This window comes from Stenella coeruleoalba (genome assembly GCF_951394435.1).
Source record: "Stenella coeruleoalba genome assembly, chromosome: 20".
Taxonomy (NCBI): domain Eukaryota; kingdom Metazoa; phylum Chordata; class Mammalia; order Artiodactyla; family Delphinidae; genus Stenella; species Stenella coeruleoalba.
The window spans coordinates 20,191,844-20,206,675 of NC_137166.1; the positions used below are offsets into that span (position 1 = coordinate 20,191,844).

At 50.9% G+C, this 14,832-nt stretch overlaps 1 long non-coding RNA gene across 2 annotated transcripts in view; it reads left to right on the top strand.

The window, feature by feature from the left end:
- The window catches only part of LOC307178589, a 606,421-nt gene that overhangs the window by 263,512 nt on the left and 328,077 nt on the right, over positions 1-14,832 (top strand). For both annotated transcript variants that reach the window (XR_013825234.1, XR_013825235.1), the window contains exon 5: positions 11,562-11,728. This is a non-coding gene — a long non-coding RNA (uncharacterized lncRNA). The remainder of the gene's footprint in view (positions 1-11,561; positions 11,729-14,832) is intronic.

Sequence of the window (14,832 nt, forward strand, 5' to 3'; positions counted from 1 at the left end):
CCTCGCACCTGGGAAGGGCTTGGTCCCTTATACTGGTGACAAAAATAACATGCTCCATGCAGCAGGGACATTTTACCTTTAAGCATTCCCAGGAGTGGGGGCTTCCCTCACTTCAGGTTTGGGGTGCTGGAGGCTCCTCGGGCTGAGTTAGAACCTTGTCTACACTCGTGACCATCTGAGCAGCTCGCCTCACCTGTCTGCACCAGGCCGCCATTCAGGTGTGGAGGGTGAGCAGTGGGGGGGCGTGTTTCATCCTCTCTTTGTGCTTCCCGAAAGTTAGCTGCCCTGCTCTGTGCTCTCAAGGCATCTGGCTCTGTCCTCTGGCGAACTTGCTTGCCGACATAACCTGTCAACTTGTCTGTGTGGCCCAGGGCATGGGGCCCTCAGTATCGAGGGCTGTGCATTCGTATCTGTGTAGCCAGTGACTGGAGAGTACGGGTTCAACAGTGTGTGTTCAGGGTGCCGACATGATGGACACTTGCGAGTGTTAGCGTCTGGGCTTGGAAGCAGCAGCAGATAGTGTCTTCTGTGCTTTACAGATTCTTCCTCCCTCGGCCAAAATGTGTAAAAGATTTTTTTGGAATAAGATCTTGCATCTGTGTAGTGTGAGGGTTTCTTAAAGCACTTTTATGTGAGGCTGGGTCTCACCTAAACCCTGTGATGAGCAGACAGCATTGCCCCATTTTACAGATAAGGCTACTTGAGGCGTGGATGCTGATTGGCCGGCCCAAGACAATAACCATAAAGGTGGAGATTGCAGTCCAGAGAGGTTAGGTAAATGGCCCAGAGGCACACAGCACAGAGCCAGCTGGAGAGCTGGCCAGACCCCAGGCTTGTTTGTCTCCAGAATCCACATTCTCTCCCCTGACCAGCTACGCAGAGTGGGTACCTGCTGTTGTCAGGCTCCGTGTGCGGGGCCCACCCTACCACTCCTCATTTCCTTCTCACAACAATCCTCTGAGCTGGAGAGTGCAGCTCCATTTGTTTTTTTAAAAAATAAATTTATTTATTTATTATTTTTGGCTGTGTTGGGTCTTTGTTTCTGCATGCGGGCTTTCTCTAGTTGCGGTGAGTGGGGGCCGCCCTTCATTGTGGTGCGCGCACTTCTCGTTGCGGAGCACGGGCTCTAGGCGCCCAGGCTTCAGTATTTGTGGCACACGGGCTCAGTAGTTGTGGCTCGCGGGCTCTAGAGCGCAGGCTCAGTAGTTGTGGTGCACGGGCTTAGTTGCTCCGTGGCAGGTGGGATCTTCCCAGACCAGAGATCGAACCCGTGTCCCCTGCACGCCATCAGGGAGGTCCCGCAGCTCCATTTTTCAGAAGAGGAGACTGAGGTTCTGAGAGGTTCCAGAGACAGAGCCAAGCTCCACCCCGGGTCCATCTCTGCAGCCAGTGCGCTTTCTCTACAGCCAGACCTTTCCTTTTTCCTCAACTTTCCTGGATTTTACACCCCAAGGCAGACAGTGCAGGGAGAGGATTGTATCAGAAACATGTCTGGCGAAGACTTAATGGCAGACACTGCTCATAAACTTTGGGTGTTTGTATCTGTGGGGCTCAGAGTTCCAAGCAGAGATGCAGATGGGGGGCTGGACCAGCAGTGATGAGGCATATCTATGCCTCAGATTTACGAGGGCTTTGTTGCAGAGTGAGGAGGAGGTAGGGAAGGGGAAGAGGTGATGAAGGAGGAAACTGCTTCCCTTAGGCTAAGAGTAAGAAGTCTCCCTTCTCCTGCCAGCCTCACAGTTTTCTAGAAACAACCTCACATATCTTCTTTCTCCTTTGGGGAGGTGGGAGATCAGGTGGAGAAGGCCAGGCATTTGCCAAGTGGAGAAAGGTTTTTCGTCATTTAAAGCTCAGATGGCCTTGGTACCTCCCTTCCCCCTCCCCCACATTGCACATCCCACCAGTCACCAAGGTATCAGTCCTCCCTCTTAAATAGACTCTGTCCCTTGCCTCCTTTCCACATCACTCTCCTGGACAACTGGAGGGACCTCCCGGCCGTCTCCTTACTTCCACTCCTGTCCCAAACTGTCCCTCCCACACTGGCCCCAGAGTGACCCTTTTACAAAGGCACACCTGGCCGTGTCACCCTCCTGCTTGAATGCTTTTGTGGCTTCCTGTAATGATAGAGAACGCGTATGTAGAGTCGCGTGCTGGAAAACCGGCTGAAAAAGGAAAGTCCTGATTTACAGTGTTTGCTGATTGCCTTGGTGTACGGACTCCCGCTCTTTCAAGCGGTAATGTTTGGGCTGGCAACACGCAAGCTTTCCTTTGGTGGCAGGAGTTGGCCCTAGCACATCCCTGCATAGCGCTGATGAGGCGCAGGGCACTGCTTAAGGCTTTTTATCTTTGTCTGGGTCCTTCCCCTGCCTGGCACGCCCTCTCCTCCTATCTGTGTTTATCCAAATTCTCCCCACTCCTCCGTCCCACTTCCAGCCTCTCTTGCTCCAGGATGCCTTCCCAGACCCACCCCCATTGCTGGAATAGTGGGAAGTACTCCCATAACACCGCATTTGCCCTCTCTTCCTACCTAGCAGGATCGCAGGAGGATGGTCTCTTTCAGACGCCCAGCCACCACGTGTGCCTTCCAGGTGTAATAACACTTGTCAGTAGTCAGGCCGTTCCAAGGGAGTATTGATACAGCACTAACAATGTAGTCAGGCTCCGGTGTAACCACTGGTGGGGGAAAGAGAAGTGTCCGCCTTGAGCCCTGCCCTCAGGGACCAGAGAGCTGGCTTTGGGTTTCGTGAGCGTCAGGGGATGCGAGCCACGGGTCAGCAGCTCCAGCGCTTTGTGGTGACGGAGCAACGGCTGTTTGTCCTCCGCCTGAACCTGATCCTTCTTCCGGTTATGCTTTCCCTATCCCCGCGGTAGATGGAGGCATTTATCGTGATGAGCAGGTGATGTGCCCATGAATGGGAAATCAGCAAGGGCTGAAGGGCGATTTTCAAGGTCAGGATGTGCCCTTTCTATTGAGAGTTCAGTTCTGTAACGAAGGAGAGAAGCTGGGTGGCAGCTTTTCCTGCCCAGTCCCCTAAGGGGTAGATGGTGCCCCCCAGTCCTGCTTGGAACCTGCTGTCCACTCCAAAGCTTCCCACCATGAAAAGACTATCGTCTAGATAAAATAAACATTTACGTTCGAGGAATCTATAAACTTTATGTAAGTGCTAGCATGAGTGCATTAAAAATGTGGATTATTTTTTTGTGTGTGAGAGCAAAAAATTGGAAATAACCTAAATATTCATCAGTACAGGGTTGGTTGAATCAAGGGCAATACACTTATAAAACACAAGGAGAGGGCTTCCCTGGTGGCGCTGTGGTTGAGAGTCCGCCTGCCAATGCAGGGGACACGGGTTCGTGCCCTGGTCCGGGAAGATCCCACATGCCGCGGAGCGGCTGGGCCCGTGAGCCATGGCCGCTGAGCCTGCGCGTCCGGAGCCTGTGCTCCACAACGGGAGAGGCCACAACAGTGAGAGGCCCGCGTACCGCAAAAAAATAACCAAAAACAAAAAAAAAACACAAGGAGATTTTCCGTTTTAAAAAGTGTGGTAGATCTCGTGATTTGCATGACGGCCCAGGATGTAAGTGGGATAAGTGGGGTCATTCGTAATTTGGTAAGTGGGGGACAGGGTAAGCTGCAGAGTATTTCTGACGGCCCCCCAGAGTGGGGGTCGTGTCTCTTGTTCACAGCTGTCCTCAGCACCTGGTATAGAACCTGGCCCCAGGAAGGGCTGTGTAAATGTGACGATTATAACTATTGTCAGCAGGCCCTGAGTAAATGATGAACAAATCCTACTTTGTATAATCCTATGTAGAGGCATCGAGAAAACTTGGAAGGAACCTCGCGAAAACATTACTAGAGCTTACCCCTGTTTAGAGTAGAATTAGCCGGCAGGGGATAAGATGCTCACTTAAAATAAAAATATTGTTAGAATTTAGGATGAGCTTGTATTATTTTTGCAATTACTAGACTAAAAACCAAAAGAAGTGGCAAAGAGATCCCTTCAGAGTCTTTCCCCTACAAACGCACTTAGCTATCTGCTGTTGAGTACATACTTGGGTCTCTGCAGGCCTGGGGACTAGTCCTGCTCTATTGATTTCTGCCTGGTAAACTGTGGATAATAAGAGCTCTTTTCTCACGGGGCGGTAGAGGGAACCACATGCAGTAATGAGGGTCCTGCGCTCAATGCAGCCACCCCTAACAGAGGAGTGGCTTGTAACCGTTAGCTGCTTTCCACTGTCGCATGGAGTTTCATCCCCTGACTCGCCCATGAACCTTTTTTCACCCCCTGTCGTTTGCTTGAGTTCATCAGAGTGTCGTTAGTTCCTAAAACATGATCAGGGATGAAATCCTCAGGAAGATGCAGCCCAACTCTGTCATTTTGTGGCAACCAGGGCCCAGAGAGGTTAAGTGACTTGCCCAAAGTCACACAGCTTCCAGGTGGTATAGATGTTATTTGCACTGAGCTCCAAAGCCACGTGCTTTCCTTGTACTGACTGCACTGCCTGACAGGGACTTAATGTTTTGTCTTCCCGAGAAGACTTCTAGAGGCAGAGATGCCTTACCCCAAGAGAAAGGAGTCACCAGTGGGGGCTTTTAACAATCTGGCAGAGGCCACCCTGTCTAGGGTTCACTCCCTTTGAAGTGAGGAAGGGAGGGGCTGGGCTGCAGAAGTACACCCACATGTATATGAACTCAGGGACTCCCCTGCTCTCACCCCCACCCCCATGCCCGGCCGGTCCTCTACAATCACACACCTGCCTGGGCTGACCTCCCCATGGAGAGGTCATCGCAAGCCTCAGAGCCAGCTAGAGCTGGGTTCAAAACTGCTCTAATTAGTTGTGTGCCTCGAGTTACTTAGCTGCAAAATGGGGACAGAGGGATCTACCTGCCACGTGCATGTTGAGAATCAAGGCAGATAAAGGTTACACCTGCCTGATGTGGGGTCTGGCACACCACGGGCAGCTGGGTGGATGAGAGACAGACCTGAATCTGTTTGATTAAAGGAAGGCACTTTGCTCCTGGACCTGGAGACCACCTGCTACAGATGATGGGGGCTAGGATAAGAAAGCAGTGTTTCTATCTCAAAGTTGGTGTAGTTGCCTTTCCACCATTCTGGAGGGCCCTAAATATGTATTTGGGAGCAGGGTAGTAATTAGCAGGCATGGTCTCAGGAGTCCTGGGTTCGAGTCCCAGATCCACCATTTTCCAAATATCTGACCTCAAGCAAGTCCCTTGAATTCATGAGCCTACATTTCCTCATCCATAAATTCAGGCTAATATTAGCATCTACCTTGTTTGTATTTTCCCTTCACTTCACCAGCATCCATTCCAGTATTAAATGGAATAAAGGATAGAAAGCACTTTACCCAGTGCCTGGTATGTGGTAAATATCAGTAAACGTCAGCTTCTTTGAATATTTTATCATAGTTATTATGACTGTTACAGTGCTATAGTCCTTCACGCTATTCACCAAATATTATTATTATTATTATTATTTTTGCGGTACGCGGGCCTCTCACTGTTGTGGCCTCTCCCGCTGCGGAGCACAGGCTCCGGACGCGCAGGCTCAGCGGCCATGGCTCACGGGCCCAGCCGCTCCGCGGCATGTGGGATCTTCCCGGACCTGGGCACGAACCCGTGTCCCCTGCATCGGCAGGCGAACTCTCAACCACCGCGCCATCAGGGAAGCCCCTCACCAAATATTTTGTTTACCTCTGGGCAAACGGTAGGATTGTACTTCTCTGACCGGTTAAAGTTAGGCAGGGCCTCTGACTTGCTTGGGGCCAATGAAGTGCTTATGGTGTCACTCTGGGCAGTTTTAAGGGCTAGTGTGTGATTTGCTACCTTCCCTTCTCCTGCCCTGAATGTAGAAATGACAAACCCTTTGTGGGGGTGAGCCACTGAGCGTGGGGCAGTTGTTACAGCAGCTAACCTTGGTCTCTCCTGACTGATACACGTGGGCCGACCCCAGCATGGCGAGACCGTGGGTGATAAATGGCCTTCTGCCTTGTCACGTGAAGAGGTAGAAGAGAGAGGCAGAGGAGTTTGTGCAGTCCCTCACATGGAAAGCTTTTTTTCCCAATGGAGTGCTTCAAGCTAGCAGGCCTGGTGTCCTCCTCCCTCTGACTGGGAGAATGGGGTGCATGTGGGAGACTGATCAGGTGGAGGACCAGATGGCAGCTCTGCATTTCCTCTTCGGTCCTCTGACTGAACTTGCCCCACCTATTCCTCTGCAAAGAGCGGGCTGTTTGTGCTTCTTGCTGTGTTAACTTCCAAGCGACTTCCAAGGATCACCACTCATGAGGATTTAAAAACTGCACTCCCTTGGGGCAGCCCTGGCAAACCTCCCCTGCACTTGCTCCCTGCCAAATCCATGAGCAGCCTTCCTGGGCAGGGCCTGTCTGAAATACCACCCCCCGGCGACCCTCTGAATCTCTGTGCCAGGGATCGTAGGAAGAGATGGTTGAAAACCCAGGTCCTCCTGAAGGGCTAATGTTTCGACTCACTCTCATTTCTTTTAAGGTATAAATGATGGATATAAAGCTATTCAACCCAGACCATCTCAGTGGAGGTGAGCAACAAGATACAAATACCTAAAAGTCAAAGAGATGGAGATGAAAGGGGTGAACAGTGGCATTGAAAGAGAAGAGTGGGGGCTGGGATGGGCAGGCAGTCAGACTCCCTCTGGGAGTTGATGCAGGGACTTTGAGGTCAGGTGGCCTGGATTCAAAACCTGCTCCTGCCACTTGGCCACTGTGTGACCTTCCAGGGAAATGGTGGATCGTTCTGAGGTCAGGAGAGTACAGTTGGCTCTGTTCATGAGCTCCGTGAATGCCTGTGCTGGGTTGTAAGTGGAGCACTCAGTGTCACCCCCACCCCCCAATCTCAATGCCTTTTCCTGTGCGCCTTAAAATGTGTCGGTGCCAAAGCCGAGTGCCAGCTTTTCTGTTTCACTACAGGGATACAATTACATGAGCTCAGTTAAATTTTACAGTTGACCCTTGAACAAGGAGGGGTTTAAGGATGCCGGCCCTGTGTGCGGTTGAAAATCCGCTTATCATTCATAACGGCCATCCTTGTCCACAGTTTCTTGGTATCCGCGGATTCAACCGATGGTGGGTAGTGTAGTCCTGCGGTATTTACTAGTGCAACACATCCACGTGTAAGTGGCCCCACGCAGTTCAAACCCGTGTCGTTCAAGGGTTAACTGCACTGAGTTCTTACTCTGTGCAGACCCTGGGCTGGGTATTGTGGAGGGAGAGTTGAGAAGAGGATGCTGCTGGTGGTAACTCTCAAGACATCAAAGGGAGAGCTCGGGGTTAGAAATCAGTAAAACTGGTCTGGGAGAATTGTTTCTCCTTCTCCGGGACTCAGGTTCCATGTGTCACACGGGGAGAGACCGATGGCGTCTCCTCTGACACGTCCTGGAAGGACTAGATGAGAGGGGGGTGTGTGATACCCATTTGCAATAACTAAGTGCTACACAGCGTAGGGTGTTTTCATTCTTATCAAATCCACTGGTGTCCACTTGGAGGTCACCCCGATCGTGTCCTTGAGGCCCCGTGAGAGCTTGCTGGGGTTTTCCACGGGATGACTTGATAGGAGACATTCCACTGGACTTGGTTTGCCTCAGGGGGCCCTGGGCAGCTCCCCGTGTTCAATTTATGTGAAGAGAAGGGCTGTGACTTCCGTCCGTCCGTGGGTTCTTTACCGAGAGCCAGTCCCCTGCATTCCTGTTCTGAGGAAGGAGAGGGACTGTACTCACTGTCTGGTCTGCACGGCTGTGTGCCAGAGAATTGTCTTCAGTGTTGGAACAGCAGAAATTCAGAGCGAGGCTGGGGAGACCCGCTATAATGTGTGAGAGGGAGGCAGTGCAAATGGCTGGGGACCAGCGAACCTCCATGAGCCCCCTGAGCGTTAGGAAGGTATTATTTTTAAAATACCACTGACTTTTATGATTTCTGAGGCCAGAGGCCCCTAATAGAGCTTCCCGATTGTTTCTTCCCTGAGTTTTAAAATTTTTAAAAATAAAATTGTCATGGTCTTAGCTTCAAGGTTGACCACAAGCTTCCCCGCTTCCCCCGGTGGGCCTAGAGCTTTCCGGGTCAGCCAGGGCAGGGCTGTGGGTGTGTCAGGGCCTGGGTTTTCCCTCTGGGAAGGTGGAAAGGCAGCAAGCTTGGCTGGAGAGCGCAAACCACCCAAGCTGGGTGCTCTCGTGCAAAACCCATGCACGGGGGCCTACTTAGAGTTAGGCATGGTGCTGGTAACGAGGGGAACGAAGGCATGGTTGTTAGCTGATCCCCAAAGAGATGGGGAAGGATGTAAATAAAGTCAATTGCAGGGGAATGCAGAGGAAAGGTCCCCAAAACGGCTTGAGGGTGTGGCTGGCCAAAGAGAGGCATTTGAGCAGATCTGTAAAAGCGTTTTAGAATCCCCAGGTATAGAAAAGGCTCATGGACATTTCAGCAGAGGGGGCAGTGTGGTTGAAGACTGAGAGGTGAGAAGTTCAGGTGTGTAGAGAAGATGCTGGTGGAAAAGGGGTGTGCATGAGACTGGGGTTGGGGCAGGGCAGATGGGAAAGGCCTGAAACCTTGAGGTTGATATTGTCAAGTCTGTGGTTTGGAAAGATCTTCTGGTTGAATACCCCTTGTGATGGGAAGCTCACTACCTCTAGGGTAACCCATTCCACCGTCAGCTCTGACTTATAAAAAGTCCTTCCTGAGAGCAAGCCAGTGCCTGTTGGCCTTGGAGGGGCCTGGAGGACCAACCTAGGCCGTGCTTGATCCTTCCATCCTTGTTTTTGTCCTTGTTAGAGTGATGGACACTTGGCTTGTAGACCAGCATGATAACTTCCTTTTACCACAAGCATCACAAAGTTTAGGCATGCGCCCAGAACCTCCAGAACTTTCCGTCAATGACTGAGGTTGGCCTACTATAAGGAATTCATCTGAATTCATCTCCACAGTTTTCCTAGCGGCTCAGAACTTGGGGGACTTGGGATTCAACAGTCCTGATTTTGAATCCCATCTCAGCTGCTTTGTAGCTTTCTGACTTTGAGCATGTGACTTTCCTCTTCAAGTTCAGCTTCCTCCTCCTGTCATAGGAGTTACAGGGTGCAAACAACACCCCCAGCTCCCTCCACTCTGGTTAAGAGGCTTCTCTCTTCCCACACCCTTGAGATGGAGTTTTGGAAGCTCGTTGGGCAGTGCTGTCATCGAGACGCTTCCAGAGCCGCGATCCCTTTTCAATCGCCGTACTCCCCTGGGAATCGATTTATGTGTTTTTTGGCTAAAACAGGCCACCAGAGGAAGACGTTCTCCTGTTTCTGTGAGTGTATCTGTTTCAGGGCTGCGCCCTCCTTTCCGTTTCTGTCTGGTTGGGATGCATGTGCAATATGTGTTTTGCAGGCTGCCTCGGCCTGTTTTTAGACAAAATATTTTGACATTCCTCCTCCGTCTTGCCTCTCTAACTGTCTTTGGGAGGCCCTGGGATTTGCTTTTCCTGAGCCTTTGGCTCTGTGATCCTCTAAATCTTGAGCGTCCAGTGGGGTCAACCTTCCTGGCTGCGGGCCTGACCAGGAATGTGAAATGACCCAGCATCAGAGAAGGCAGGCTCCCCGGGGCTCCCCCGCGTCCCCCCCCCTGGTGTCTCAGACTGGAGATGGAGGCCCAGAGAGCAGGGTCGGGGGACCCGTCTAAAGTCACAGGGCAAACTGGTGGCAGAGGTGGGGGGACAGCTCTCCTCCCTTGACTCCACATCCTGCTCTCAGCTGGGGCCCTGGAGCCCCATGAAGTAGCCTGAGTGTTCCAGGTGTTTGTTCATCGGGGCTGCACACGTTTTCCAGGCCTGCAGGTCTTTCTGTAGGTCACCACCCCCATCAGTGCCCAGCTCGAGAGTCAGCCTTATTCACGCTCAGGATGCCTGATTTGCAAACCCCAAAACTCAAAGCCAATCAGACATTTCCTGAACTCCATCCTTCTCCTGCCCTGGTCCTGACGGAGCGGGGAGTTGTGCTGTGGCACCGCGCAGGAAGCCTCCAGGGCAGGCGGTGGATTCCAGCAGCTGTGATTTGGGCAACTCGAGCTGTAATCCCCATCCCCACTCCCCCCCAGGTCTCCGCTGACCCCGGGCCTCGCCCCGGGCCTTGGGAACATTAGCTTGTTTCACAATTTTCCTAAGAGTGAAATGATGTTCAGTATTCATTTTCTTGTTGCTGCCGTAACAAATGACCACAAACTCAGTGGCTTAAAACAATACAAAGTTATCCTCAGGTCTGGAAGTCAGGAGCTCCAAGAGAGTCTTTGGGGCTGAGAAGCAACACGTTGGTGGGGCCGCTTCCTTCTGGGGAGGCTCCAGAGAGAATCCGCTTCCTCGCCTTTCTGGCTTCTGGAGGCTCCTGTAGTTTTTGGCTTGTGGCCTTTTCCTTCAGTCAGTCGCTTAGCATCTTCCTTCTCTGAATCGTCTGTCCTCACTCAGCCTTCTCTTCTGTGTCAAATCTCCCTCTGCTTCTCTCTATATGGGTATTTGTGATGACATCTAGAGCTCACCTAGAGCTTGGATAATCCAAGATCATCTCCCCGTCTCAAGATCCTTCATTTCATCACATCTGCAAAGTCCCTTTTGCCAGGCGAGGGAACATTCACAGGATCCAGAGATTACGGTGTCGAGGTTGTTGGAGACCACCCTCAGGCTGCCACAGTCAGTTCATGTCCTGCCCATTTCACAGACTTGGAACCTGAGGCCTGGAAAGGTTAAGGAGTACAGGGAATTCAGGTCTTGGATACCTGCTCCTTAATTCTAGGACTAGGGCTTGTTGAGGTCCTTTTGGCCTCTGTGGACTGCTCTTTAAAAGTGAATAATCTGACACTTTCTCACATTGGTTGGTCGTTTTCTGGGGCTGGGGGTCACTTCATTGTTCCTTCAAAATCTCTGAAACACCCCCCCCCCCCAATTTTCCACATCAGTAAACTGAAGCTAGTAACACCTACCTCCTGACTTGGTTGGGTTTTCAGGAAGATTGCAATAATGAGAATTGTTATTGCCTCTAGAGCACTTCTCTGGTGATCACTTAATGCATCCTTCCTTCGTTCCCTCATTCCTCCCTCCCTTCCTTTTGATGCAATTGGGGCTCGACCAGCGGCTGTGAGGTTGGGTGCTAATGACTCCCAGCTGCCCCCTTTTTTGCAGACTTGCCCTCAGCCAAAAGGGGGCTGCCGGATGAGCAGCTGCCCTGGAACGCCCCCTGTTCCTGCCATGGCTGCCCGTTCAGGGCACTGACTAACTTGAGGCACACAATGCTGGTTTCCTTTGCCAGGTAGGGCAAACTTTTGGTGCAGTTCATGCTCCAGGGCTCCCCACGGGATCAGGCTAGCCTCTGCTCAAGGTTGCATCCTTCTTAGCTCCTCCTCTGTCCCGCTTCCCTCACTCCCCGCATCCTGAGAGCCCTCCTCACGGACTCAGGGCTACCCCAATCCTGCCATGGGCTCTGCTTCTAGGGAACCCACCCTAAGTCACTTTCCCTTCTGCCTTTTAATTTTTTCTTATTACTCTTCTTTCCTAGGAAATCAGGAGAGCGTCGTTTTATGGAAACCAAGTCAGAAGAGTTTCAATAGGAGGAGAGACCAGCAGCATCAGACGAGGGAAGCAGTCACAGAATCAGGACCAAAGCTCATCAGCCTTGGCATTGAGAAGGTTTATTGGTGTGCTCCTGTCTCATTGACTGTCAAGGTACAGTTAAATCTCACCTTCCTTCTTTACTGCTGGGTCTGTAAATCTTATAAAAACAAACTTTAATGGTGGAAAAATGCCAGGCAGGTCAGTTTTCCTGCCTTGGCCTTAGTTTCCCTACCTGCAAAGGAGCTGGATGATCTCTCCGAGATTTTATGATTCTAAGAATGTTTCCTTGTGTGACCTGCAATAAGAACAGTAAGAACTGTCCCACTTACCCAGCCTTTGATATGTGCCCTCATGCGAGCTGAGCGGAGGGTGTGAGGCATCTGCTTCAATCCTCGCAACCACCCTGTGAGATAGAAAGTACCTTATCCCCCTTTTATTGTTTCATCAACTTGTCTATCTGCCGAGGCCTCCTGGGTTCGTATCTCCAGCCTGGTTGTTGCCACTTGAACCAGCTGGCTTCAGTCTGTTTCTTCTAACCCTGTCTTAGTGCAGGCTGCCATAACAAAATACTGTAGAATGGGTGGCTTAAACCACAGTAATTTATTTCTCACAGTTCTGGAGGTGGAAAGTCTGAGATCAGGGTGCCAGCATGATTGGGTTCTGTTGAAGGTTCTCCTCCTGGTTTGCAGATTATCACTTCCTCACTGTGTCCTTACAAGGTGGGGAGGGAGGGAAAGGGCGCGAGTGTGGGGGAGAGCAATATCTCTGGTGTCTCTTCTTATAAGGACACTAATCCCATCATGAGGGCCCCACCCTCATGACCTCATCTAAACCTCATTACCTCCCAAAGGACCCCATCTCTAAATAACATCACATTGGGGTTAGGACTTCAACATATGAATTTGTGTGTGGGGGGGGCATGACTCGGGTCCATAGCAACTCCAGACAAGAGAGCATTAAATAATCACAGTGGGGCTCAACCCAGTGTGGGAACTCTGGTAGGTATTGTAGTACATGCCTCAAGGTTATCCCTCCAAAACAGTGAGGGGGCTGGGGTATTCATCCACCGATCCCGTCAGCCAAGGTTGAGAGCTGCTTCCAGGAGGTACTGACCCCCGGCCCTTCTGGTCTGCCTGTGTGAGCTGAGCACACTCCAGTGACCAGGAAAGGCCCTCGGGCAGGGTGCGGTTGCCTGTGGTTGAAGCCGTGGGGACTGCATGCTCAGGTATGGTCAGTGCTGAGGGAACGTGGGCACGGGGCTGCGGAAGTCTGCCAGTGGGTCTGAGGGCTGAATGCTGGGGGGTGCCGTCATTCAAATCCGAGCAAAGAAGGAGGTACCGTGGTAACTTTAGGAGGGGCAGTTTCCATGGAGTTGTGGGTGCAGAAGCCCCAGGGGAGTGGGTTGTTCATGAACAGGTGGTGAAGGAGCAGGGCTGGTGTGAGGCTGCCTCCTGAGTGAAGATGGGGGCGTGGGGTCAAGGGAGAGTGTTCTCAGGAGTTCCCTGGGGGCCTAGTGGTTAGGACTCGGTGCTTTCACTGCTGTGGCCTGGGTTCAGTCCCTGGTCAGGAAACTGAGATCCCACAAGGCACAGGGCATGCCCCCCCCCCCCCAAAAAAAGAGAGTGTGTTCTTGGCTCAAGATGGGAGGCTCAGGTGCGTGCTTTTGTACTGGTGGGGATGCTGGGAGTGGGGGTGAGGGAGTGGCGGGTGACGCAGGATGCGGAATCCAGGGAGGAATGTCTGGACATTGAAGATTTGAAGGCAGGTCAGAGGCTAGAGGGAGCTAGATCCTGACACACGTGCAGTGACTGGTCTGTGGGAAGGACAGAGCCTCTTCTGTGAGCAGAGGCAAGAAGGGAGAAGTGGGACCAGCTGAAGCTGGGTTTGGTAAGGAACCATGAAGGGACTCGATTAATGCCTTCTGTTCTTTCACGGAAATACGGTGAGGTCAAGACAAATGGATGAAGGAAGAGGGGTGGGAGGGGCATGATATGGTCGCCCCATTTCTCTTCTTTTTTTGGAGTGGAGTAAGCAAGATAGTTTATGTCTTTTTATATAGAAACACTTCTCACAGCTATCAAAATAATTGCAGCTTCTTTCATTGAAAATAAATACACAGCAGATGCTTCCGTGCACTTAGTAAGTTTCTCATGGTCTTTGAAATTACTTATTGGTTTCGCCTGTCAGCTTTGTGTGCACATGTAGTGTAAAATGTACTAGTATTTTTGAAGGGCAATTTGGAATCATTAGCAGTCTTAACAGTGCGTGTAGATTTTGACCCAACAGTTTCCTGAAATTTGACACTTTCATGTTTGAAAAGCCAAAGGAGAAGATATCAAAGGCAAGTTAGGAACCGGGAGAAAAGGATTCTTTGGGTGTTAGGAGGAGAGAAACAGCTAACATTTTTGAGGGTTTACTATGATCCAGGACCCGTTGGCTAAGATCTTTTTTTTTTTTTTTTTTTTTTTGCTGTACTCAGGCCTCTCACTGTTGTGGCCTCTCCCGTTGCGGAGCACAGGCTCCGGACGCGCAGGCTCAGCGGCCATGGCTCACGGGCCCAGCCGCTCCGCGGCATGTGGGATCTTCCCGGACCGGGGCACGAACCCGTGTCCCCTGCATCGGCAGGCGGACTCTCAACCACTGCGCCACCAGGGAAGCCCAGCTAAGATCTCTTAGTCATTTGTTGGGTTGGTTTGAGTTTTTCTGTAATATGAAATTTTTGGCCAACCCAGTATTTCCACAGTTCTATGAAGGAGGTATTATTATTGTTATCCTGGTTTTAGAAACGAGAAAGTGGAAGCAATCTGGGTTATTAAGTAACTTGCTACAAGTTATAGACCCAATAAGTGGCAGGACCAGGAGAAGATGTTCTCCTAGTTCTAGTGCTTAGGTGGTACCCACATATCTTAGCCCTGTCATCTGATGCTCATCTCCATCTAGCTATCTTTTTTCCCAGCTCTGTTGAGATAAAATTGACATATAACTGTGTAATTTTAAGGTGTACAATGGGATGATTTGATACATGTATATGTCATAAAATGAGGGCCACAGTAAGGTTAGTTAATATCTCCATCACCTCACATAATTGCCATTTCTTTTTTTTTTTTTTGTGATGAGAATATTTAAGATCTACCATTTGAGCTACTTTCAGTTTATGATACAGTATTGTTACCTGTCATCATCCTGCTGTACATAGGTCCCCAGGGCTTATTCAT